The sequence below is a fragment of the Pogona vitticeps genome, chromosome 4, assembly GCF_051106095.1.
Source record: "Pogona vitticeps strain Pit_001003342236 chromosome 4, PviZW2.1, whole genome shotgun sequence".
Lineage (NCBI taxonomy): Eukaryota > Metazoa > Chordata > Lepidosauria > Squamata > Agamidae > Pogona > Pogona vitticeps.
In genome coordinates, this window is record NC_135786.1 from 128,572,159 (window position 1) to 128,599,201 (window position 27,043).

A 27,043-nucleotide genomic window follows, 5' to 3' on the forward strand; every position below is an offset into this window, starting at 1 on the left:
AATACTATAGGCAGGAAGGATCTTGGAGTTGTTGCAGAATACAAGCTGAATATGAGCCAACAGTGCAATTTGTCGGCAAGGTGATGTCTCTCCTTTTTAAGATGCTGTCTAGGTTTGTCATCGCTTTCCTCCCAAGAAGCAGGATTCTTTTAATTTCGTGGCTGCTGTCACCATCTGTCACTGCCTCCATATCTTCCCCTTCTATTTGCCAGGAGGTGATGGGACCAGTGGCCACGATCTTAGTTTTTTTATGTGGGATGTTGAGCTTCAGGCTGGTTTTTGCACTCTCCTCTTTCACCCTCATTACAAGGTTCCTTAATACCTCTTCACTTTCTGCCATCAGCGTGGTATCATCTGCATATCTGAGGTTGTTCATATTTCTTCCGGCAGTCTTAATTCCGGCTTGGGATTCTGCCAGTCCAGCCTTTCGCATGATGTATTCTGCATATAAGTTAAATAAGCAAGGAGACAATATGCAGCCTTGTACTCGTTTCCAAATTTTGAACCAATCAGTTATTCCACATCCAGTTCTAACTGTTGCTTCCTGTCCCACATATAGATTTCTCAGGAGATAGATAAGGTGGTCAGGCACTCCCATTTCTTTAAGAACTTGCCATAGTTTGTTGTGGCCCACACAGTCAAAGGCTTTTATGTAGTCAATGAAGCAGAAGTAGATGTTTTCCTGGAACTCTCTGGCTTTCTCCATAATCCAGTGCAAGTTAGCAATTTGGTCCCTAGTTCCTCTGCCCCTTCAAAATCCAGCTTGTACTTCTGGGAGTTCTCAGTCCACATACTGCTGAAGCCTACATTGTAGGATTTTGAGCATAAACTTGCTAGCGTGTGAAATGAGTGCAATTGTACGGTAGTTGCAGCATTCTTGGCACTGCCCTTCTTTGGGATTGGGATGTAGACTGATCTTTTCCAATCCTCTAGCCACTGCTGAGTTTTCCAAACTTGCTGGCATATTGAATGTAGCACCTTAACACCGTCATCTTTTAGGATTTTAAATAGTTCAACTGGAATGCCATTACCTCCACTGGCCTTGTTGTTAGCCATGCTTTCTAAGGTCCACTTGACTTCACAAACCAGGATGTCTGGCTCAAGGTCAGCAACCACAGTATCTGGATTGTCCGGGGTGTCCAGATTTTTCTGGTATAATTCCTCTGTGCATACTTGCCACCTCTTCTTGATGTCTTCTGCTTCTCTTAGGTCCCTACCATTTTTGTCCTTTATCATGTCCATCTTTGCACAAAATGTTCCTTTAATATCTCCAATTTTCTGGTTTTTCCCTTTCTATTATTTTCCTCTATATCTTTGCACTGTTCATTTAAGAAGGCCCTCTTGTCTCTCCTTGCTATTCTTTGGAAGTCAGCACTCCATTTTCTGTAACTTTCCCTATCTCCCTTGCCTTTTATTTCCCTTCTCTTCTCTGCTATTTATAAGGCCTTGTTGGACAGCTACTTTGCTTTCTTGCATTTCCTTTTCTTTGGATGGTTTTTGTTGCTGTCTCCTGTACAATGTTACGGGCCTCCATCCATAGTTCTTCAGGCACTCTGTCCACCAAATCTAGTTCCTTAAATCTGTTCTTTGCTTCCACTGTGTATTCATAAAGGATTTGGTTTAGATTATACCTGACTAGCCCAGTGGTTTTTCCTACTTTCTTCAGTTTAATCTTGAATTTTGCTATAAGAAGCTGATGATCAGAGCCACAATCAGCTCCAGGTCTTGCTGACTGTATAGAGCTTCTCCATCTTTGGCTGCAGAGAACATAATCAATCTGATTTCGGTATTGCCCATCTGGTGATGTCCATGTGTAGAGTTGCCTTTTTGTTGTTGGAAAAGAGAGTTTGTGATGACCAGCTTGTTCTCTTGACAAAACACTATTAGCCTTTGCCCAGCTTCGTTTTGAACTCCAAGGCCATACTTCCCTGTTGTTCCTTTTATCTCTTGGCTCCCTACTTTAGCATTCCAGTCCCCTAAAATGACAAGAACATCTTTCTTTGGTGTCAGTTCCAGAAGGTGTTGTAAATCTTCATAGAATTGGTCAATTTCAGCCTCTTTAGCATTGGTGGTTGGTGCATAAACTTGGATTACTGTGATGTTGAAAGATCTGACTTGGATTGGTGTTGAAATCATTCTATCATTTTTGAGATTGTATCCCATTACGGCTTTTCCCACTCATTTTTTTTACTATGAAGGCTACTCCATTTCTTCTACGGGATTCTTGCCCACAACAGTAGATATGATAATCGTCTGAATTGAATTTGCCCATTCCCATCCATTTTAGTTCACTGACACCCAGGATGTCAATGTTTATTCTTGCCATCTCCATATCCATCTTACCAAGGTTCATAGATGTTACATTCCAGGTTCCTATGCAGTATTTTTCTTTGCAGCATCAGACGTTCCTTTCACTTTCAGGCACGTTCACAGCTGAGCATCCTTTCGGCTTTGGCCTAACCACTTCATTAGTTCTGGAGCTACTTGTACTTGTCCTCCACTCTTCCTCAGTACCATGTTGGACGCCTTCTGACCTGAGGTGCTCATCTTCCAGCATCATATCTTTTAGCCTTTCGTTTCTGTTCATGGGGTTTTCTTGGCAAAGGTACTGGAGTAGCTTGCCAATTCCTGCTCTGGGTGGATCGTGTTTAGTCAGAACTCTCCACTATGACCTGTCCGTCTTGGGTGTCCCTGCATGGCATAGCCCATAGCTTCTCTGAATTACTCAAGCCCCTTCACCACGATAAGGCAGCAATCTGTGAAGGGGGGAGATATGATAGCACTTTTCAAATATTTCTAAGATTGTCATGCAAAAGAGAGGCAGGATCCCTTCTCTATTTAAAAAAATCCAAACTCCTTGACCAAAGGTTCCTGAAGAATTTTTTTTATGGCTGGAAGTGTGGCTAGTTGAAGCGCAGGAAGCATTCAACAATGTTTTTTAGTTAATTAAAAAAAACTTAACCTGTAATAAGAAATATTTTAAAAATGAAAGAAATATAGACGTTTGTAACATGGTTATTGATCCCAGTTATCTAAGAAATTCTCCAAACTAGCCCCAACTGGAAACCAAGCTATTATCATAGTAAAGTATATAATTTTGTGGATCTTTTTTAAAATTTAAGACTTCTAAAAGAAATACTAAATTTGTTAGTAATTGTATAAATGAATGAAATGTTTCTTCTGTATTTTCTTAGCAGGAAGGGCAGAAAAGTGAACTGGTGATACTGAGCTGCCTCACATCATCTCTACCTGCGGTTTTGGTTTCTATAGAAACAGCATGAAGAATCAAATTGATTGGTGATTTTTTTTATCAAAAAGAGAATTTTCAGTAATGCTTTTAATTAGATAGGGATAGAGGAAATTTGGAAAGAAGACACATAAAGGTTAAAAAGTCCAATACCAATGAGTTATTATTCATTAATGAGTCAGTAGAAGAAAAGTAGATGGTAAATATAGATGTCAACTTGAATTCTGTGCCATATTCATGGCCATTGGGTGGCTATTTTTGTGTAGAAGATCTCCCATTGGCATGCTTTATCTTTAGCAGAAAAGTAGCAAGTCATTTGGTCCCTAGTATCTTTCTGGATCTTATTACAGTGTTCTTTGATTAAATGGGGGAGGGAACCCTGAACATATAGAAACCACAGCACACATTTTTCTTTAATATTTATTCTTATTTTTAGCAACACTTGAAGAATTTCCAAGTGTTTCCTATCAAAAACTGGATCTTATACCTGCCCCCCCCGCAAATTTCCCATGCAGTATTTTTTAAGAAATAATTCAGAAGTACATCATATTCTTCTAAAAGCCTGATACAGGAAGAGGAAGAATGGAGTGGACCTCAGCAACAATAGGTATGTTTGAAACTGCTATGACCTTTCTTGGTGACTTGAGAACCTACTGGTGACCCATTATAGAACAAGTTGCCTGCATCAGGACAATGAATTCTTTGAAAATGCTCAGTTATTTCCTTGTAAGTATTTATTCAGAGCTGTGACAGAGTTGTCAGAAGCTGGTAGGTGGCATATTTCACTAATTACTTCTGTCGCCAGCTAGAAACAGCTAGATAACAATGGCTGTGTTGGCTATTTTGTAGAATCATCAGGATATGATTTTTCAGGTTGACAACTCAGAGCACATTTCTGTGTTAGGAAGAGGATTCAGCCTCCGTTTCCCTAGGAAAAAAAAGACCTCTCTTTAGCTAAATACACCATAACTTCATAATTTTTATCTTTATAACCTTTCCATCTCCACTCCCTTCAGGTTATGAAAATACAATTGAAAAAGTCAAACAGAAGAGATGGCATATGACTAATATGGCTGTGGGTTGGTTTTTTTGTTTTGTTTTGTTTGCTGTTATTTTACTTTACATTTATTATGTTTCAGAACTCAGATTAATATGGAACATGATCCAAGGGAGAGTTTCGCAGTGTAAAAAATAGTGATGCACAATGGTGGCAAATAAACTCCATGTTTGATGACACACCAAGGGCCAAATTAGAACTGATGTTGAATTCTGTCTTTACATTTAATGTGCAAGTTTTAAAAAATTACAGACAGCATTTGTGAGGGTAGGACATAATTAACAGTATCAAAGTGGTCATGTCAGGAAAATGTATTGTAAATGTTCACACCTAAAACATGGGTGTGTTTTTTCCTGGAAGCTGGTGTTTACCGTAGGGGGATGCTAGCTTCAGAACTGGGACCAGAAGTCTTTATCTCATTGTGGAGGCAGACATGAGAGCAGCTGCTCATAAGGAATTTATCTCTCGCTCATTCTGAAAGAACTTCGGAGTAAATATTTTGACAATGCCTTGGCCATGCTGATTGGGGGATTCTGGAAACTGTAGTCCAAAAAAGACATGTTTCAATGCTATGCAAGGGCATAAACACACACACACACACACACACACAGAGAGAGAGAGAGAGAGAGAGAGAGAGAAACACACATCATACATACACAGTACATCTTGTGAGGGTGAAACCATATTTAGTGAGAGAATGTATGATTATACTGTATAGCAGTCATCATGACCAGATTCTTGTTGCATATCCCCAATGTTACCCCCATATATTTTTCTTAAGATATCCTGGTGCTGTTATTTATTAGTATTTAACATAAGCATAATTTTGCCAACTTCTGGGTAGAATTGGGAGAAATATGATTATTAGTAGAAATTGTAACATTTATTAAATAAATAAAATAAATAATATCAATTATCTTTGTTATTATTACTGTGTCATAAATATTATATTTATCACATCTAACAAGCTGATGGTGGCATTTGAGAATTTTGTCTGAATTAAATAATTATCTACAGTATTAAGCAAAATTACATTTAGCTTGACTTTCAATACTTAGTAATTTCAAAACAGCTGTACAGTAGGACCACTGTTTCAGTGGAGGACCAGTTCCAAGCCCCGCCCCAGATGCCAAAAAAAGTGAAAATATTGCGCACTATACATTGCATGGCTCCCTCTAGTAGCCAGGTCTTGTAAATATACCCTGGAAATGCATATAAACACATATTTCTGGGGGTGGTATTTAAAATTTTCAGGCAGCAGCTAAGTGAATTAGTGGATAGGGGTTCCCACCATAATTCCATCTTATAATAAGCCCCATTTAATGCAGTGGGGGCTTACTTCTAAGCTGACACAGAGAGGATTGTAACACCCACAAAACTGAGCGAAGCCCCACTTTAGCTTTGATAAGAACTAACATACTCATTTGTCCACTTGTTCACTTCTTAACATAGATCTGAAGATTTTTCACATTGAAACTTCTATATTTTAAAAAACCATTTTCATAGTAATGCTTTCATTTCAAGTCTCCAGAAAGAAGAGGTTGCAAAATCTTCCTAGCTCTACTGAAGACAATTCCAGCATTTTCTCTTGTGACCTGGTCAGATAATTTGGATATTATCTCTATAGATGTAGCATTTCTAGAAACTCTGAAGCCTGCTGCTGCTGGTGGGACATTTCTCTTCCACAACAATATTTTTCAGAAAAAGAAAAAACAACCCCATAACAAAACACAGTACATATGTTCCATTCTCATCAAACCAACACTGATTTTCTACTTTAACAATATTTATACTGTCACAGATAAAACTGCAATTTAGTATATTTATGAAATTTACAAGGCAATACTCTAAATTCACTCAACGGTAAGACCCACTCTTCTTCACCTGGGAAGCGATAACTTTGCATACAAAAAGGCACAGGTAAAACTGTCACATCCCTTCTCCCTGATACCAACATCAAACCTCCCTTTGCCTTGTCATGTGAATAATGGTCACTTAAAATGATCACAGCAATAAATGTTTTTTTTTAAAATTAATCTTCACTTATTTCCTCTTTTTCTCTTTTGTTGCCACCAATTTTCAACTGCCCCCATGGGTGTATATTTGCCCCTTTCACTCAGGCTCTTATTACCCCCCACACACACACATACACACACATTCCAGACAGCTTTCCTTCAGGTATTGAACTCAGCATCACTCCGCTTGAATAGCACTCGTAAAGGTTTATTGAAATAGCTTTGTTTATTCCTAGATTTTAAGTTCATTCAACACAATCCTATACTCCCTCTAGCACCTATCTTCCTTCTCCATCTTTCTTAGGGACTGTCCAAACGGGAATTTGGAGCAGTCTCGTTCAAGCTTCAAGGTTCTTATTATCTTCAGTGTGATCTATTTTATCTCTCACTTGAGTGATCCATCTGTTTGCACTGGATATGTTTACTCTCTGGTGAGAAAGGTCCACCAGACCGCTGGTTTATTCATGAGTACGTTTATCTGGTTTACTCATGAGTAAGGAGATGGTAGCAGGGCAAGTGATGGGAAAATACTGGGGTGAAGGCTGGAGAGACAGAAAGGAGGTAGTCCCTCCTTCCCCCCCCCCCAGCTTGGGCTCTGCTGGGGCTACACTGCCTTGTGGGGCCAGAGCCCATGGATTTGACATTTCTGCCTTTTCTCCCAGCCATTATTCAGCCAACTGCAGTGGCTTTGATTTTCTTGTTCTTTTTTCCTTTGTAAAATCAAGTAAGTGGCATGTTGGAAGACCAATGCATCTGCCTAGTATGCTATGAGAATTGTGCAGTGTTAGTGTGAAATGGTAAGTGAGTCAGAGACATCACTTGCTGGAGCCCCATCCATCCTGAGACTGAGGAGAAAGGCGAATCACAGATTGTTCAGAGGGGAAGGCAGATTAAACACCCTAAGGGGAAGGAACCAAATACATTGATCCAGTGTATGAGGGGGATGAGAATTAGTGAGGGAGGAACAAAAAATGCAGGAAGCAAGAAAAAGGAAAGCAGAGAGAGAGAGAGAGGTGGGGCAAGTGGAAGTTATAAAGAGGGAGGAGCTCTTGCCTCTGGGTTGGGAGGGGATATGGACCAAGGATCCCTGGACTGATAAATGGGAAAGGGTCAGAGTAGCAAGGGAGGAGGCAGACTATTGGAGGAGGTCCACTATTCCTGTTTGACCCTCTTACTGGGGAGAAACTGAGGCAAAAGAGTGGAGGAAGAAGATTAGAGAGGAGAGGGAAAGAGTTGAGGAGGACAGGCAAAAGAGAAGTGAATGGAGAGTTCTGGCGATGAAGATGGAGGAGTTGAGAAAGTCTGGGGAATATTGGATCGGCCGGGGAATACCTTCTGGGACGACCTTCTCAGAGACGAGGCTGTGCCCCTGTTTCCTGGTCCACCGACCACCATGCTAAGATACTGGACCTCCCTGGAACAACCAGGTCATGGAACTATAGTTATGGCAACCCCTTTATTGTTGAAGATTGGAAGCCCCTGGATGTCCCGTTGACAGAAGGAGACAAGGACACAAAAATGGTTAAGGGCACTAGTTTATTTGTTCAAGACACAATAAATGTTCCATTGTTGAAAGAGCCACCCTCGACTGACGTCTTTCTTGCAAAAGAGCCAGGAGTAGCTCAGGTACATATCGAACCCTCATGGTCAGTTAGGGAAATATTTTTAAAAGGAGACAACAAAAATAGAGGAGGAGTTTCTCCTTCCTCCCTTTTAATGTCACATCCCACCTATTATGCCATAGGGTTGTCACCTCTGATAAGGCCATCCACAGTTCTGCACCCGTTGTACAATGAGCTAACTGACCTGAATTGTACCAGAAATAAGATGTGCCGTAGAGCTGTGTCAGAAAAGAGTGGAGCAACTCTTCAAGGGGCAGGATGGATCGATCTAAGTAGAAATGCATGTGAATGCCATTATTTGGATCAAACCAAACCGTACTGATCTATATGATAGTCTGGACAGGCCCTCAGACTACATTCTTTCTGATTTCTCTCTCAGACCTCCAAACTGCTCTGTCCCCCCCCCCATACACACACCCCTTCCTTTTCCAGTTTCTCTCCCAGCCAATCAAATCCATTCTTACCAACATTCCATGTTCCTCGTTCCCTCCCTCCCATAGTAGACCTACCAACTGATGCATTTCAAACAATACATTTTCCATCATAACACATTTAGATATAATCAGCAGGCAGGAAAAGTTCCACAGATGCTGTCACTCAGAGGTGACCAAATGTATGGCACCATTCACTTTCCTGTTAAGGACTGCAGCCTCTGAAATATGAATATTTTATACAAGGGAAATTGACAATATAACCAATATCAGAGAGAAAGTGCTACAGCAGTGTTTGCTAACCTTTTTTTAGTTCCAGCCCCTTTTTATAATAGCCAAGTAACCTGTGATTCCCCCATCTTTGCATAAAAAAGCATTTTAACTGGGTAAACTATCAAGAGAAGTTCCCTGGAAAAGACAATAATGCTAGGAAAAGAGGAAGACAGAACCTGAGATGAATTGACTCAAGAGAGAAACCATGGCCTTTATTTTGCAAGACTGTAGCAGTATTTTTGACCATAGGAGTGAGGTGTCTTGGGGAGGGGGCAAATTAATTCATAGCCCCCCCCCAAAAGGCACCCATGTGGCTTTGGGAACCCATGTACCACAGGTTGCTGGGACCCCATGTGCCACAGAGCGCTGGGAATCCATATGCTACAGATTGCTGTAATTCATTTTACCCAGGGTACCTGTGTTGCAGTTTAAGGGGAGAGGTGGAAATGACAACTACCAAGGAAGGTCTGGTCAAAAGATATAGATGCAGACTACTTCATTCTAGCATCCTCAGGCTAGATCTGAGCTCATATAAAAATGGCAAACTAATTCAAAACTTCCAAAGCAATAAGAGCTCTTTTTTCTCATGATGATGGCAGCAGTCTCTAGACTACATATGAATATTGGGTTTTAGTTTGCATATGTCTACAAGAGACATCAGAATTATAATTTAGTTATTTGTGTGAACCTCCATCCTTAATGAAACACACTATCTTTTATAATAATCCCATATTTCATATTTCAAAAGAACCAACAACTACCCATTGTGATGCAACGGATAGAGCGATGGACAGTGACTCAGGGGACTTGAGTTCAAATCCCCACTTAGCCATGGAAATGGTAATGGTAAAACCATTCTTTAAATATCTGACTTACCATTATAGCTCTGCTTTTAATACCATTCTACCAAATAGGTTGTTTTTTAAAATGATCAACCTGGGATTACCTCAGGAGATCTGCATGTGGATAAAGGATTTTCTGACAGATAGGCCACAGTCAGTAAGGATGGGATCTCACCATTCTTCTACCCTGATACTAAGTACAGGAGCTCCCCAGGGCTGTGTGCTAAGTCCCTTCCTCTATTCCCTGTACACACATGATTGCACCCCACTATATAACACCAATGCAATTATTAAATTTGCGGATGATACGACAGTGGTGGGGCTCATAAATAAGAACAATGAGTCTGCTTATAGAAAGGAAGTACAAAGGTTGATACTTTGGTGTAAAGAAAATCATCTCACACTTAACATCAAAAAACTAAAGAACTCATAATTGATTTTAGGAGGAAGAGAAATGTACATTTACCACTGTACATAAACGGTGAGGAAGTGGAGAGAGTTGGTAGTTTTAAATTTCTGGGTACTTATATCTCAGAGGACCTCTCATGGACTATAAATGCCAACATGCTAATGAAGAAGGCACAGAAGAAGCTGTATTTCCTGAGAATGCTCAGCAAGTTAAATTTATCTCAGCATTTACTTCTGTCATACTATCGTAGCACCATTGAGAGTGTCCTAACCTATGGCATTCTGGCATGGTTTGGGAGTAGCTCTGTAGCGGACAAAAAAGCTCTACAGAGAACCATTAAAATTGCCCAGAATATCATCAGGCTCCAGCTACCAACCCTGGATGACATCTTCACATCCCGCTGTCTGAGGAAGTCACACAGCATCCTGAGAGACTCTTCCCATCCTGCTTATAACTTTTTTGAACTGTTACCGTCTGGCAGAAGATATAGAAAAATTAAGACTCGGACCACACGTTTTCTCAATAGTTTTTATCCCAGAGCTATAATTGCAATTAATAATGAGCTTAAAGACCAGCAGTAGTGAAAAATTAGTTGGACTGTGTTACTTGGCCTGCGGTGTAGATGTTTGTATTTTTAGTGGGGGACTTTTAGTGGGTGGGGAGTGTTTGGGGAATTTTATGTGTGTGCATGTGTCTGGTCTCTGGGTGTCTGTGAATTTCGTTGTATGGGTATACTGTGTATATACTTACAATGACTATATATATATTATTATTATTATTATTATTATTAAAATCTTATCAAGATCAGTATAAGTCAAATGTGACTGGACAGCAGATAAAACATACGTATAAGTACAGCTTCATGTTTAAAAGTCTTTCACCCATATGAAAAGAGACAATATTTCAGAGAATATTTTTTCAGTGTTCCACAACATTTTCCTTGGGTGGAGGGAATGAAGCACAATTGCCAGAAAAATAATTATGAGGTAGATGTTTCCCCCCTTTTTTCTAGGTCTTCACATCTCTGGGTGCCTCCTATATGCACATCTCTTGTGCAACATCAGATTAACTACTAAACTGGAAAATACCTGTAAATTCACTTCCTTGATTTTTGCAGTGATCCTCCAAGATCTGAGCATCCATTTTTGTACTGATAATGCTAAAATGTTGTTACACACCAATAAATCATAGCCAACATGTAGTAATCCCGATAGAGTTTTCAAGGTAAGCTAGATATTTAAGAAGTAGTTTTACTAGTGCCATTCATCCAGTGAGTTTCCATCTGTCAATTCAAAGAGTCTGGTGCCTGACCTATCTAAACTTCTCATGGAGGGGAATCTTTATCCCAAGAAAAAGGGTAAATTCAAGAATGAAATCAAACTATCATTTCCTATCATATCAAAATTAATTTGGGTATGAAGGTACAAGTCTTTTCATTGCTGCAATAATTCCAGGCAACATCAGCTTGTCTAATTGTTCAAGCTTTATTTATCTACACTGATTCTACTGTATGTTCCATAAGCACAAAAATACTTTGCAGGTATTGTAAAATATAAAAGTCTTAAGCTATGAAGAAAACTGTAGGCACAAATACTTAATCAGAAATCCATCCTTGCAACTTGTGAAAGGCTGCAGGTGTGATTGCCATCAAAACTCCAAACAACTATGAAAAGTTGCAAGTAAGAAATAATGCCAAAACAAAACGCAGGTTGTAGGAAGAAATTAAATCAGGTTATAATTATGTTTAAAAATGGCAGTTGCCTAAATTCTAAAAATGTAAAAGCTTAGCCTTTTAAAAGGCTAATTGAAAAAGCATGGAATACATCTCTAAAATATTGACGCTGGTAAAATTAAAATCTATGAAAATAAAATATATTACTTAGTCTTTTAAAGACATGAAAATTATTCTCGGTGCTTACCCAGCCAAGCCAAACTGAATGTATGGAGGAAAATCCATGCTGTTCTTGTTAGCTGCCATTGTTACTTGCTACTGCTACATGATTGTTGATGGTAGCATCACATGTGGCATGATGTGTTGTGATGCCTTCTTGGTTTGATCTGTGTGTCTATCTCTATATATTTATATTTTAGACATTTACAATTTGTTTTCATACTATAACCATTCTCTTTTCCAGGGTCTGCAAGCTATAGGTGTCTGATGCATGAAGGAAAATTTTATAATAGGAATTTATATTGATTTTGTACCTCCTGTAAATACAAAGGCCTGTAGCCTTTGTATTTCCAGGATCTGGCAGGCTGACAACATGAGGATAAATACTGTATTACTGTATTGTTATGACTAAAATTTGCAAAGCTTGGAGGACTAAGGGTGTGTAAAATAAAGGATCTAATACACCAAGGTACTGAAGACCAGTATAGTAGCTACAGAGAGTGCAAGTTATAGGATTTGCAAAATATGATCTCTGATCATATCAACACATTGCAACATAAATATGTTTAGCTATCTGCCATAAAAAATATTTGGCAAGGTGAAGTTATTTTAATTGTCTAATTGCTTCTGGACTTGGCTGGAGAGCTGGCTGATTGTTTTACAGCAACTTTTAGTAATCTGATGCCCAAACCTCATTTTTAAAGCACAATGGACATTTTCAAGGCTACTTTTTCTATACCCCTCTTAATTATTTTAGCACTCTATATAAACAAAATTTCACAACATATGGCAAAGTGGGGATTTTAACTCTTCTGAGTCCTAGTCCACTACTCTGTCCACTATATCCCACTGGGTACTAACACTAAAATACCATCCCAGTGTATAGATATCCAGAGATGTTGTAACATCCATTCAAACAACATCTATACATTGGGAAAGCATTTTACCATTATCATATAGATTAGTGTTTCCTAACCTTGGGTAACCCAGGTGTTCTTGGACTGCAACACCCAGAAACTAAAGCCCGCACAGCTGGTGGTGAAGGCTTCTGGGAATTGCAGTCCAAGAACACCAGGGTTACCCAAGGTTGGGAACCACCAAGATAGATGGTACAGAATGCAGATATTGACCACCTCACCTTTAACAACTCCACGACAAGACATCACTTTTTGCACTTGTCAAATTGAGCTCTGAATATATAGTCTTATGATGCCATCTTTGGGGCTCGCATCAAAAATGTATAAATATGTTTCTGATGCATTACTGCGCTTTCTATTTTGTTTCTGACTTCTCATCTCCTCTATGATCCACTGCTCAGTCTGCCACTCCTCTCTCCTTTGACTCTCACTGTATTCTTCCGCTTCTACACTTCTGGTTGCCTTCCTTCTTCTGCTTCCCTACTACCAGGTGCTCCTTCCTTCTTCCTGTACACACAGTCCAGAAGCAGCAATAATGTTCATCTCCAATTATCCCCAAGTGGCTATGGTGACAGCAAGCCAGTCATGTGGTTGACCATCCTCTTCACTTATTCATTTCCTGCTCTTTCCCCCTTTCTCTCCCATAATCAATGCACATGTTTACATGTCTTTGGATTGATCTGGTTTTCTTTTTTGGGTCCAACTGACTCGTTTTCCCAAAACAGTCCTGCATTTTAGCTAGGACTGAGGACAGATGAATCAGTTTATATCCAGCCTGCGTCACTTTGGCATCTGCTCAGTCATATGTCTGTTCCGTCAATTTCCACGTAATTCTGCATTTTATTTTTTTTAATAGCAGCAGATTTGCATTTGTTTTCTTATGCAGCCTTTCCCACATATGCTTTTTCAAAATATCTTTCCTTAATATATACATTTTTCTACCTACCTTGTCTTAATATGTGGATTTTTGTAAGAAACTTTGGAGCTGGGAGACATATTAAAAATTCAGAAACGTGCAGAATGTAAAGGATAACTGCTCTGCCTAGCATATTACTTCAGGAAGTGAGATTTGAGTCATTTCCTTCAAAAGCAAGAGAGTTTTATTTAGGTCTCAACAACGTGTTAAGGTACGTGCTCACGTAACTGAATACCAAAATGTATGTCTGTGCGTGGTTGTGTGTGTGTAAATGAATGTCTGTGCATATAGACCACAGGAACATCTTGTTAATTTCAGCTTTCCTTTTGCTGTTCATGAAAAGATGGACAGGTTTTTTCTGTATTATTTTGCCTGCCTCTCTCCCTCCAGCCTTGCTTTGTTTGAGTTCAAAGTACACAGACTGGCATCTGCTGTGCTCTTTCTTTGCTCTCAGCATCTCTCTGGAGAATTATTACTCCACGCCCTGGGTGAAAGCAGGAGAAATATGTGCTGATTTGACATTTCAGTTATACATAAGGCCATTAAAATATGATAAGAACACCATTAACATTAATAATCCTTTTCATTGTATCATTTAGGGAGCAAAACAAGCTATTAAGCATTACAGAGTCATTGGTGCTTTGATGGCTTTAGGGAGGGGAAAATATTTGGATGTATTTGTCTCCATGTTTCCTCTGGAGAAAAACATTATCTCTGTAAATGATGCACTGCCTCTCTGCTGCGTCGGGGAGCCTGGCATGGCCCAAGGGGGCAGCCCTAAGACTTCATGGCTCAGTAGAGGCATAAGACTAGCATAGGGAAAGGTGCTGGGGAGGGGGGGCGTCCTGAGGAGAGGGTAGGATAAGAACTAAGAATGTCTTCTAAAAACTGGGAAAAGGAAGCAGCCAGCTTATCATACAAATTGAGGATGCTATAGTGCAATTATTATTATTATTATTATTATTAAAAATGGGGAAAAGCAACCCCCCCCCCCAGTTCATCAAGCAGTTTTAGGAACTTCCATTTTAACTCAGTCTTCAAAATCTGAGCAACCTGCGGAGATGAAGGGTCACCCCCTTAATAAGCACATTATTTTGGCAGTGAAGATACCGTATCAAGGCTCTCTGGAGGGGAAGAGAAACTACGAATTGGGGGTGGGGGACTCTGAGCTGATTCCCATTTCCCATTGTGTCATGTAATCAATGGGAAAAATGGAAATCCACCTTCCCAAAATATATATTTCCCACATCCCCCCCTCAACCAATATATATTTTATTCATATCCACAAAATAAAACAGAAGTACTGTGAAGAAACTATGATCAGAGCTTATGGGTAGGTGCAACTGGACCCAATATGCCACTTGAAAAAGCAGGGAGGGGATTGGCAACATAACAACTCATGAGCCTTCTTCTTGCACAAACTCGAACAGGGCATAGGAACAAATGCCGCGTGGTCTGACAGTGACTCTTCCACAGGTAACACTAGCTATGTAAGGCCTGACCACTCACTTCTTGTCATCTGTGCTGTGGATAAGGCTGCAGGAGGGCAAACTCCAGCAAGAATGGTGGCAACTGTTGCAACTGCTTGGCAGTTTTGCCATTTTTCTGTTGTTATTGTTATATGTTCCATCAGGTTGCCTCCAACTTATGGCAACATTATGAATGAGAGATTTCCAGAATTTTCTGTCCTCAGCGGCCTTGTCCAGCCCTTGTAAAATTAAGCCTGAGGCTTCCTTTAAAGAGTCAAACCATTTCACATTTGTGCTTCCACTTTTCCTGCTGTTTTTTCCATCAACCACCTAGGTTTTTCCTCCCTACAGGAATTGTATTTTTTCACTCTTCCCTGGTTTCAACACACAGATCTTCTGCTTCATGATCAATTGAGTTTAGTAATGGAAATACATTCCTTATGTGGACTTTAAATTCATTAGGAATGTTGTTTAGATTATATTTTGGTACAATGGTATTTATAGCATTCTTTTCAGCTTTATTCAAACGTTGTATATTAACAGCTCATGATCAGTACCAGAATCTACTCCCGGTTTTCTTTTTGGCAGAAAGAATACAGCTGCTCTATCTTCTGCTTCCAGTTACCAAGTCTATTTGATTTTTATATAGACCATCTTCATTTCTGTTTCGTTGCCCAAATTTTCCAAAAGAATTTGGTTCTGTGTTGTTTCCTATGTTAACGGTCCAATAATCAAGGAGTAAAAGCATGTCTTGTTTTGGTATTTAATCAATTTCCTCCTGGATGCTTGGGGGGGGGACCCTTTTAATGTCATATCTTTCAGCATCAGTAAGTGGAGCATTGACTTGAATGATAGTTTTATTGATAGGTTTTCCTCAGAGTCAGATTTCTATTATGCAGTCAGACTTACATTATAGTCCCTAAGTACGTGTGGTACATCCTGCATTAGTATTACAGCTAATCTATTTCTTCTGGATTTGTCATTTCCAGAGTAGAACTCTGTGTATATGTCCTACTGAAAAAATCCTGTTCCAATCCAGTTCAGTTCACTGACACCAAGCACTGCAATGTTTAAATGTTCCATTTCTCGCTTTATAGTTTCCAGTTTACCTTGATTAACATTTCTGACATTCCATGTTCTAATTGTATGTATTGTGCAGCATCAGAATTTCCTGTGCATGTCAGCTACCAGATGTCCTTTTGGCTTTGATCTAGTTGCATCATTAAGGACAACAGCATTCATACTTGTCCATTGGTTTTCCTTGGTACTTTCTGACCTGGGAGTCTTATCTTTCAGCACTATCTTTCATTTCATTTTGGACTGTCTTATCATGGAATTTTCATGGCAAGGAATGTTCAGCAGGGTTTTACCATTGCCACTGGTTGTGCAGTACTAACAAAAGTTAGCTTGAGTGTCACTGCCATTGCCTGCTCGACCAGTGTCATGTTCAGCTACTGCTGCAGCCCAGTAGCTGCCAGCTGTGTGCTTGGCCCAGCAGAACCACTGGGCTGCTAGGCCCTCCCTTCCCCTCCCCCTCCCTTCCCTTTTGGGTCTCATTACTGGCCAAAGCGTCTGCAAGCCTTAAGGGAGCCTCACTGGAAAGGAGGAAAACAAAGCCATGACAACAGATGGCCACGTTTCTAGTCATTCCAAAATAATATCACTTCCAGTTCTTAGTTGATATACTACTGGGTTAGCTTAGTTTTACCCTGATTTGGGATCCTTTTACATTGATTTCCTCTGTGTCCCCTCCCATGCTCAGCTGTCAGACATGTAGCTGGCCCAGAAGCAGTTTCACATCTTCTTCCTGTCTTGCCCCTCTGATGTTATAAGGGCCCAACCTGGCGGCAGCACAAAGACTTACCTCCCAATCTCAGGTTTTTGTCCGAAACTCTCAAGGAGTAGAGGGGGGTGTGCTTTCCAGACACAGTAGCCCACATCCTACTTTGTTGCCCATCTCACTCCGCCCTTAGATCTTCCCTACTAAACCCCTTTCTCCAAACCCTCCCTCCCTCCCTCTCTGATCCCCTCCCAATCCTCCTTAGTGATTCCCTCCCAATCACTACCAATCTCGTCGCGGAATTTTTGTCAACCATTCTTATGAGCAACCGCAACCCCCATCCCTCCCAACTTTAGTTCTAACCTGTCCCTTATATTTTCTACCTAGCAACCTGTTTACTTCTCTTTAATGTAATCAAATGCCAATAAAGGTCTATGTATGTGTGTGACTGTCTCAAGTTTAAAAGAGAGTTGTTAAACGCTTGTCTTTCCTCCTCATATTTTTCTCAAATCTAGAAATGGATAGAGAGAGAAGGGGTAGGGGATAATCTTGTATGGGTTAAGTTTGAAAATGCCTAGAGCAAATAAATGCTCAGTTAACTGACTGGACGATGGGAAGAGAACACCACTGGAGTACACATGGAGTGTCAGACTATTGCAATCAAGTGACCATAGTGACACCCCGGGGAAGAGGGTGTTATGTTTTTAACAGAAGGGAAATCGTTCTCTCCCAGTGAGGTTTTTTTTTTTTTTTAAATACTCATGTGTATAGTAAATAGCCTACAAGTATTACTGAGGCCTGGCAAGCATGGTAAAACCAGCCTGTCACTTATAAGGATGACAAGTGCTTCTGTGCATTGCTTATATTTTCGTCCCAAATAAACTGCTGCTTTCCCCTTCAGAAGCTGGTGGCTTTTTTGGTGGAAGAAAACTAGAAGCACCTCTGTAGCTACACCATTCAGTGCAGAATAATCACAGGTAAAGCATTCCACCTTAATTGTTCTGTATATATTTTGTATTGGATTTTGATTAATTTTGTAAAACAAAAATCTTGTGTAGTAGGATAATATGTCCCCTTAGCGCAAGGTGAGCTGAAAAGAGAGGAAGGGCCTTTCCAGATAGATACGTCTTGGTAGTGATTAGAAGGTACTGCACAACTTTTCCATCTTTTTCTCCTTAATAATTTTTCTGTGCTGAAGAAGACAGAAAAAGTGGAGGGGGGAGAGTAGATGGCTGTGAATGTACACAGTTCTTTCTTTGTTCATCTCAGAAACACCGCAGTACAATTAATATATATGTCAGATAATTTTCACCGATTAATAGGAAACATCAAAGGCATTTGGGTCAGCTAGCATGAAATCTTCTATGGTACATTCTGATGGGTGTAGAGTACCCTGACATGTATTGCCTGAAGAATGATTTCTTGTGATGCATATATGAAATTCAGTGGGGAAAAAAAGCCAGGCAATGGACAGTATGACAAAAGTCTTGCCTGAAACTGCTCATAAACCCCATTTTTTGAGTCTGTGGCACAGAAAGACATCTGTCTTTTATAAGTTACTGAACTGTATTGTACAACTGGATGTCTACCTAGTTGATTATTGTGCCAAGGAATATTGTGCAGTTTAAATTCTGGTGCCTGCTGTGCCTCATGCTGCTTTCTCCTGCTCTGCATTGTGTGTTGAAGGTATAAGGTGGTAGAAGAGAAGAAATTGTGTTTCTGTGACAGATCAGTGGCTTATAGTCAGAGGGGTTTCTTAAACATAGCTAAATAGTTATTTTAGTTACTTTTCAGAAATATGAAAGTAAATGGTCATGTGTATTTTTTGTATAAAAACAACTACTTTTGGATCATTTGCATTATAATTTTAAATAATTTATGCTTTCCAAGCTCTGTTAATATGCACCAGATGATGCTGGAACTAACCATGGCACAGGATAGCACCCTATACCTATATTGCCTAGATGTCTCATCTGTCAGGGACATAAACCCTTAAGTGATTCCATTTTCTGGCATTTAATAACTTGAGTGAATCTGGTAAACACAGTATGTTAAACAGACATGAAGGCAGGAGTGTGTATATGCATGCATGTGTCTTCTGTTTGTGTGTGTGTGTGCACATCTGTGAGTGTGTGTGAACTAAGAATATTGTAGAGATAGGCCATGCCTTTCATTTGGTAGAGTGAGGGAGACACCTCAGGCACTGGAGGTTAGGAGACAGTGTCAACAGCTCCACCTGGCTGCTCCTCACAAGCTTTCCCCCTCATTTCCTTTTGTTGGATGAGAAATCTACTGTAATACCATATAACCTGTACCCACTAGGCTAGCTTCTTGTTCTTATGTGGTGAGTAGGAAGTGCCCCTTTGTCAGTGTTGAGAAAAAGTTCAACTGCCTGTCTAGTTAGCCTGTGTACATCTTATCCTTTTGCATCAGGCTGTGAAATGTCTCAGGCTAAATCTCTAACTAGAACGTGGGCGGGAATACCACAAAATTTGGTGTGTGAGTACTCACATTTAATAAAAGTATAGGAAATGCAACAGCAGTGAGAGATGGCTGAGAACCATGCAAATTAAAAAGAAATCATAATCACAAACACAGCTTTAGAACTGGCATCAATAAGAGGGCTATACATGAAAGGGCAGACTCTGTATGAGATTTAACATATTTAATTGTGCCATTGCAGTTACCAGACCAGTTGGCCTATCAGTCCTGGATATGAGGTTGGACATCATTTAGCATGTCTCAGGCCCGGGCTCATAATATTCAAAACAACTGTCCTCTAACTCATTCTTCTCTCATTTTTCAGCTACACACAGTCTCTCTCTTCTCAGACTCCATCCACTAGCCTTTATATACTGCTCCCTCCCCCCTGGGTCTGCCTTCCATCCACTCATTGGCTCCTGCATCAAGGTTCTGTGATGACGGGCAGGTGAGGGCAAGGCTGTTCGCTACACTGTTTCTCAGGGTTTGGATAAATGGTGGATGCCAAATGGGCCCAATTCGTTGGCTCATGGATCTTCTTGCTGGAGAAGATCCATGATTTTCTATGAAGCCAGTAAATTCTGAGACACATCGGATGACAGAGATGCAGGTGAAAGCTGAAATCTCTTGCTTTTTGGAAGGGAGATTTGGGGTCATGTGTTTCAACAGTCTTAAGGGCAGGAGCTGAGATAGTAAATGCGCCGCAGTTCCATATGTGCTGGTAGTGGAATTAGGATATACAATTATGGGAGAGAAAGAGAAAAGAGACATTTGACATCTGTTCTTCCTTTCAGTTCTTTTGAGACAGCAGAATCCTTGTTGTTATAGCAACATCTGTTCAGGTCTTAAAGTCCTGATGCTGAATGCCAGGTCAGTAAATGTAAGACCACCGCCTAAGCCAACTTAGCATGTATCACTGAGACCTGGCTGGATAAAATGGGAGGAGTAAATTATGCTTCTCCACGCAGCATCAGTCTAGACCAGAAGGACAGTGTGGAGATGTTGTGCGAGGCTTTTCTGTTTCTTTTCTCCTGTCCAGGTAACTTGTCCCAGCTTGCTACTGAAAACAGAACGGGAACTCTGCTGATGCACTACCCCTTGCCTGCTGCCCAGCAGTCTCCTTGTCTCAGCTGACAAACCTGGTTGCAATGGTATTGTTGCACACCCCCAGTGCATGTTTTGCCTCTCACACAAGTTCACCTTCGGACACAACTTGTTCTTTCCCCCTTTTTAGCTGCCACCAGAGGAAATTATCCTCGCTATATCAATTATGAATCTCACACTCTTGCTGCCAAATATAACAAGGTTTATTTATGGATTAGTTAGTAAATCACAGAAGGAAAATCATGGATGTTCTATTATCTTTCATTCAATAAACATGGATTTGATTATTTATAAGCTTGCTTGTATTCATTTTCTTTAATCAAGGTTTCAATATATTCTCTGTCTATGCACTTCTAATTCCTTTTAACTCTTTAATATTCTCTAATACACCAACTGTCCAATATCTTGTCTAAACACTTCACAGTCTTCTCTCTAAATGCCTCTCTGCCATTCCCAATTCTCTTGACTCCTCCCCTCCTGTCCTGTCATAGGCTCCTGCGCTAGAGCTCTAAAATGACTGACAGGAGTGACTTGTGGGCTATCTGCCACAGGTATCCTCTTAACTGATGACGTCTGAGCAGGAGATTTCAGTATTCACCAGAGTCTCCCTCATCCAGTGCATCATAGGGGTTCCTGGCCTCACAGACAATCATGGATCTGTGCCCCTCAGAGATGAGTCAACCAATTTTGCCCAGTTAGCTTGTGGGGTGGAGGGTAGGGGTGGGGAAAGGGTGGATGGCAAGTAAATTACTCCTTATCAGGAATTCTTGGAATTTACGCTACTGGAGATTATGTTAAGAAAGGAGAAGAGTAGGCTTCATATGACTGCTTTGCCACTGTAAACAATTAGAGCTAATAGCACACAGCTTTTTACCATTTACCATTTACCCATTTACCCATTTACCACAGAGACTGAAGAAACCCCAATCCTGTTGTGTCCTTCTGACTGTGGGAAGTTTTCCATTTTAGTGGCTGGAGATAGTACTGAAGCTTTGAATGATCTTTGGGATGTGAAGATGGCATGAATATTTTACGTGATCATTCCTAAATCCCTCATAAACGTTTTTAAAAGTATTGGCAGTTCCCTTTAAAAATTTTAACTTACAAACACTGAGCACATCCAATGTCAAAACAACCAACTGTAGGAATCTATAGTAATTACATTAGTAGAATATAATGGGATAGTAAAGTGAGTTTGTGGTTGTGAAGTAGCAATAACAACTCAGGATGTTCATAGGTAAAAATGCAGGGTGGGCATCTTATATTTATATTCCAATAAATCCATTCAGGATAAAACAAGATAAACCTTGACTTCCATACAGAAGATCCTGGACCTGGCTTTCATGTGCGTTGGTGTTTTGATGGCTATCGTGATCATTAACAGAAAATCTCATGGTTGGCCATCCATTTCAGACAAAAGAGAAGGGGGGGGGGGAGAGACCTAAAGGGAAATTTCAATCATTAATGACTTACAAAGATCTACAGCAGAGATTCCCAATCTTGGATAACCCCAATGTATTTCAACTGTAACTTCCAGAAATCTTGGACAGTACAGCTAGTGGTGAAGGCTTCTGGGAGTTGCAGCCCAAGAACAAATGGGTTACCCAAAGTTGGGAACCATTGGCCTAGAGTGAACAAAACACTGAAGTCCACCTAGCTATTATCAGCTTATCACTCCTGAATGGTTACTATTAATACGATGTTGCCAGATTTGTATAACACCAACAAGGCTTCAAGAGAGGGTCTGATGTTGTATAGAGGAGGACAATCTGATAGGTATCCTGGTCCTGAGGTGCTTAGTAAAACTATGTATATTAGCAAAAGTGTTGAACATGGCTTGATGACTAATAGACAATTTACAGTATTTTCATATTCTCAGTATGTCCCTAGGTTGGTACTCCACTGAACATCCTATCTGCTACATTCTGGGCCAGCTGTAGTTTTTGAACCAAGTTCAAGAGCAGCCTCACATTGAAGTCATAACCATAGTCTGAGCCTGAGTCTAACAGTATCTGAAGTATACTGACACGGCCAGAGTTTGGAATGTTAATAAGTCATTACTTGTTGGCTTTCAAAAGCAACTGGTTACTTTGCTTATTGTTCAGATATGTTTAAAATTACTTTTTAAAAAATGTATTGAGCTAAATATATCCCTCCAATGACCCCAAAACGCAATGCTGTGGTGGGAATAAATGTTATTTGTCATTATTCCTCATTAACAACATCACTCCTTATGTTAAAATTTAAAAGCAACCAACTAAGTAATCTTACCACTCAATAAGTAATATGTTAGAGTTACACACTGTTACTTTATGTTTGTTAGTTTCAAGGATATGTACTGTATATCTATATCGAGAAACAGACTGATTTAGTAATAGCACCTTAGGCCACTGTGGTCAACTGAGCCTCCAGTAATAGGAATATCCCCAGGCTTCATGCCTGTTTCTTGAAAAGGATGCAGTCCTATGCACAACAGATAAACATCCCAATACCCAGACCTGAAAACTGTCCTCCCACAACATTTCTGTCTTACTGGGATACCAGCTCAGTATGTTAATTCTCATCCACTCAAACATGCATTAAGATACTGCTTCCAAAAAAGAGTGATTCCTGATTTTGAATCAGACATAATGAAAAATAGAACTGGGCATAGAATTGATCAGTTTGATCTCAGTCACATAACTGTTGCTTCCACTGGTTTCATATAAATGTTAAACAGCAATGGAGATGAAACAATGTTTTGGGCATCCCACAGCTTAATTGTTAGGAGGCTAAGGGACAGTAAGAAAGTGTTTCTTCATGGTACCAGTTCCACAGGTAGGAATACGGCCACTGTGAAACCATGCTTATCAATCCACTCAAGGGCACAGTATCAAACAATATTATGGCCAATGATATTAACAATTAAATAATGGAAAAGAAGTGACAGATTGCTTTTCCTTCTCCTGAAAAAGGTCATCCATCAAGGTGACTAGACTGATTCCTTCTTGAAACCAGGTCTGGACCCAGACTGACATACATCAAGAGAATCAGTTTATCCAAGAACATCTATAAGGTCACACAGAAGTCACTACCATTTATGCTTTTTGAAAAAACAGCCACAACAAGTGCTTTGTGTTTTGGTGGGAAGTGGTTGATTGATGAGGAAAGGAGTCAGCTTCTGGGAATTTCCCTTGCTTGCTGTCACTTTGTGAAGGCTAGTGAGCACAAGAGGGTACCCTGTAGACCAGTGGTCCCCAACCTTGGGCCTCCAGATGTTCTTGGACTACAACTCCCAGAAGTCTTCACCATCACCTCTGCAGGCCAGGATTTCTGTAGACCATCTTGACTGCTGTCATTGGTATTGTCAACATTCAACCTGTCCTTTGCTATGTAAAGCTTGGCATCTTTGTTTCTGCTGGCAACACGGATACTATGTTGTTCAGCAATATCAAGCCATTTCCTGGTGTTTTCAGTCATGGACACAGAAGCACAACATCCCAACTGGAGGGTTTTTTTAAAAAATAAAATAATTGAATTAATGTTATAGCATGAGTTAGAGCTTCCTCCTTTCCCCTCTCAGGCTGAGGTTGTAGCAACCCATTTTTATGCAGCTCATAATCAGTTCAAGAGAACTGTCCCACAACTAAAGAAAATACTGACTTCAGTCTCTCATGGATGACATTTTAAAAATATTATTTGGAGCAAAACTGTAAACAGCCTCTCTGTAAGATGAAGCTAGAATGATTTTGAATGGTCTCTCCAGTCCATGGTCCAATGAAGACAGTACTTTCAGTCAAGCCTTCATGTAGTGTAAGGCTAAAGAAGTGTGATCAGAAGTAACTGATTGCTTATAAAGAAATGGTTACCAACCTTGGGCCTTCTAAAAGCCAAAATGACAACTAGAAGCTCTGAGAAATAACTTCAGCTCTTGGTTGTGTTGACTAAGACTTCCAGGTTCTATACTACAAATATAGCATTTAGGTAACATGGTATACATTTATTTTTCAATGTGGGGTAAAGCATGGTTTTCTTTTAGAGAGGGGGAGAATGGACTGAGAGCTACCCCCTACAGAGAGCATTTTCTGTAATGATTGCTTTTGAAATACTGTTTTCATAAAATTGGATTTAAGAGACTTTTTCTGACATTGGCTTTTATTTCCAACCTCTGTTCTACCCCACCTCTGCTCCACCCCATTGACCAGACCATACTTGTCAAGCCATAAGAAAAAGGCCAAATCAAGGGTATGCCCTGAAGTATATGCTGGGCTATTGAGAAACTGTGCCAACAAATTGTCATGGAAGCTGTGAAGTCCTGTGCAAGTATGGCTGTTGACATTCTCCAGAAGCAGGGACATTTCAGCCAGCTCAATCAGGGAAGCATTGGATAGGAAAGTAGGTGGTATACCAGCAGCATCACCAATCTGTTTCTTTTACACAGTACAATGCACAGACCCTCATAAAGTGCCAGAATGGAAGGGCACACAATGATTTTCTTCCACCTTCTGATGCTGTAGAGAATACCTGATCAACATGGAACAGCTAAGTGGCCAAATTGGGTGAGGTCTTCTCTACCCAACTTACTCACTCAGATCTTGAGTAATAAAAAAAACTTGATCAGTTATCTCATCCACTATTATGTACATCATGAATTAATGTGGTTTTACTATCAAATGAGTGGGCATTTATGAACAGCACAACCAGGTCTGAGCGCATAGCAGCAAGCTCATCAGAAACCTGCTGGACAGAAGAGTGATGCAACCATTTCTAAGATCTGGATTTCCTAATCAAAATTCAGATTTGGACCTTGGTCGAATCAGGCGTCCTCCACATTGAGCTGTTTTCCAAGTTGTCAATTTGGCATTGGAATCAAACCTTGTAGTTGGTGCACAGCCCTGCTATGTAATGTTCATCATATGGCTCTGACAGCAGAGAGACAACTGACTGGTACAAGAGAGTGATGATAACAGTGATGTGTGGAACTGGAGGAGGAAGTGTCTTGCGGGAGTCAAAGGGGTTAGAATTATGTCTGTGTTTTCATAACGCTTTCTTCCGTGGTCTGCCAGAGAAAGTAAACAATAGAGCTCACTGTGTGGTATTTTCCAGGAGTAGAAAGGGCAAGTCTGATCTGTACTAATTTTGGGGGCTGTATTATTCACAAATACTTTGGAACTTATGAGCATGTGGGAGGTTTTATAAATTTTTGCCGAGAATCAGTTATTGAATTGTGGTTTTCCTAACTCTTAAGATGTGATTTTGATGTATGTAGGAGTGTCTCCACGGAGGGGAGCATTATAGCCATCAGTGTCCATAAGCTGAATGATAACACAGAACCCTCCAATGAATCTCAGTATTATTTTACATATAAACCTTGATTCAGTTGCAGCTAGAAATGGAAAATAATGTCTTTGGAGCCAAGGCTTTCAACAAAGGTAGACTTTTTTGCACTTCAGAAGACTCGTGGTGAGAAGAAACTCACTTTATCTCAAGAACCTGCACATACGCAATCTTAATAAAATGTTGTAGAGATATAAAATACATATAAAACAATTTGCACTTTATAAAATATGAATGGTAAATTCTGTACAGTTGAAATGTCTGTGCAAACATGGGGGAAATGTATGCATTAAACAAAAATTGTAAATAAGCAAACACATAAGGGAAATGAGTTAAAATATGCCGAAATTTCGCCTCCCAGGATATCCAATAAGGAAAGGAAGCACTGCACATTGGATTCAGAGAACCATAGCAAAAGTGAAACAGGTTTTCACTTCTGGGATTTTACCTCTGCCTGCAACTAGATAGGAGGCTCTGTCTCAGGTAAGAAGTTCCTAGATAGCTTAGTCCAAGATCTTCCTTCCTTCCTTCCTTCCTTCCTTCCTTCCTTCCTTCCTTCCTTCCTTCCTTCCTTCCTTCCTTCCTTCCTTCCTTCCTTCCTTCCTTCCTTCCTTCCTTCCTTCCTTCCTTCCTTCCTTCCTTCCCTGTAATCATGACTTTGTGTTTGTCTCTGGGCATGGTAGGCAAAGCTGGAGAGCTCCATGAGAGTTTGTTTCTCAGCTCAACTGCCTCCTGGGAGAAAAGCTAGCCTGTGTATCCTTGGGTAAGGTGCACAATCCCAGGGTGCCCCCAGAAGAAGGGAGTGGTAAGCCATTTCTAAGTACTCTGTACTTTGGAAACTCTGAAGAGGGTTTGAAATGGCTTAACGACATATAATTATTATTCATATGGTCAGCAGAAGTTATTAGATTCCACCGGCACCATTCCTCCTTTTCTAACTAGCATGTGGAATGTCTTGTGTGGGTAGGCTTTGGATAATAAATCTCCAAGATGGTCAAACTATAGCTCTTTGTAAGACTAATACAGGATGGGAAGTCAATGGAAGGCAGAGCCTCTTAGGCAGTGAGATCCCTCTGGTGGTATTTGGTGTGGCTGATCCTGGACTAATTGTTTCCTGAAGGATCTCTCTCTCTCACACACACACACACACACATTTGGATTCTCTGTTTCTCTTGTTTCCTCCAACTTCTGACTTGTTCCTTTCCTTTCCTCCGCTTGTGATTTCTGACCGGAGTTCCAGCCAATTCTCCCCTCTTCCCCAACTTCAGCCCAG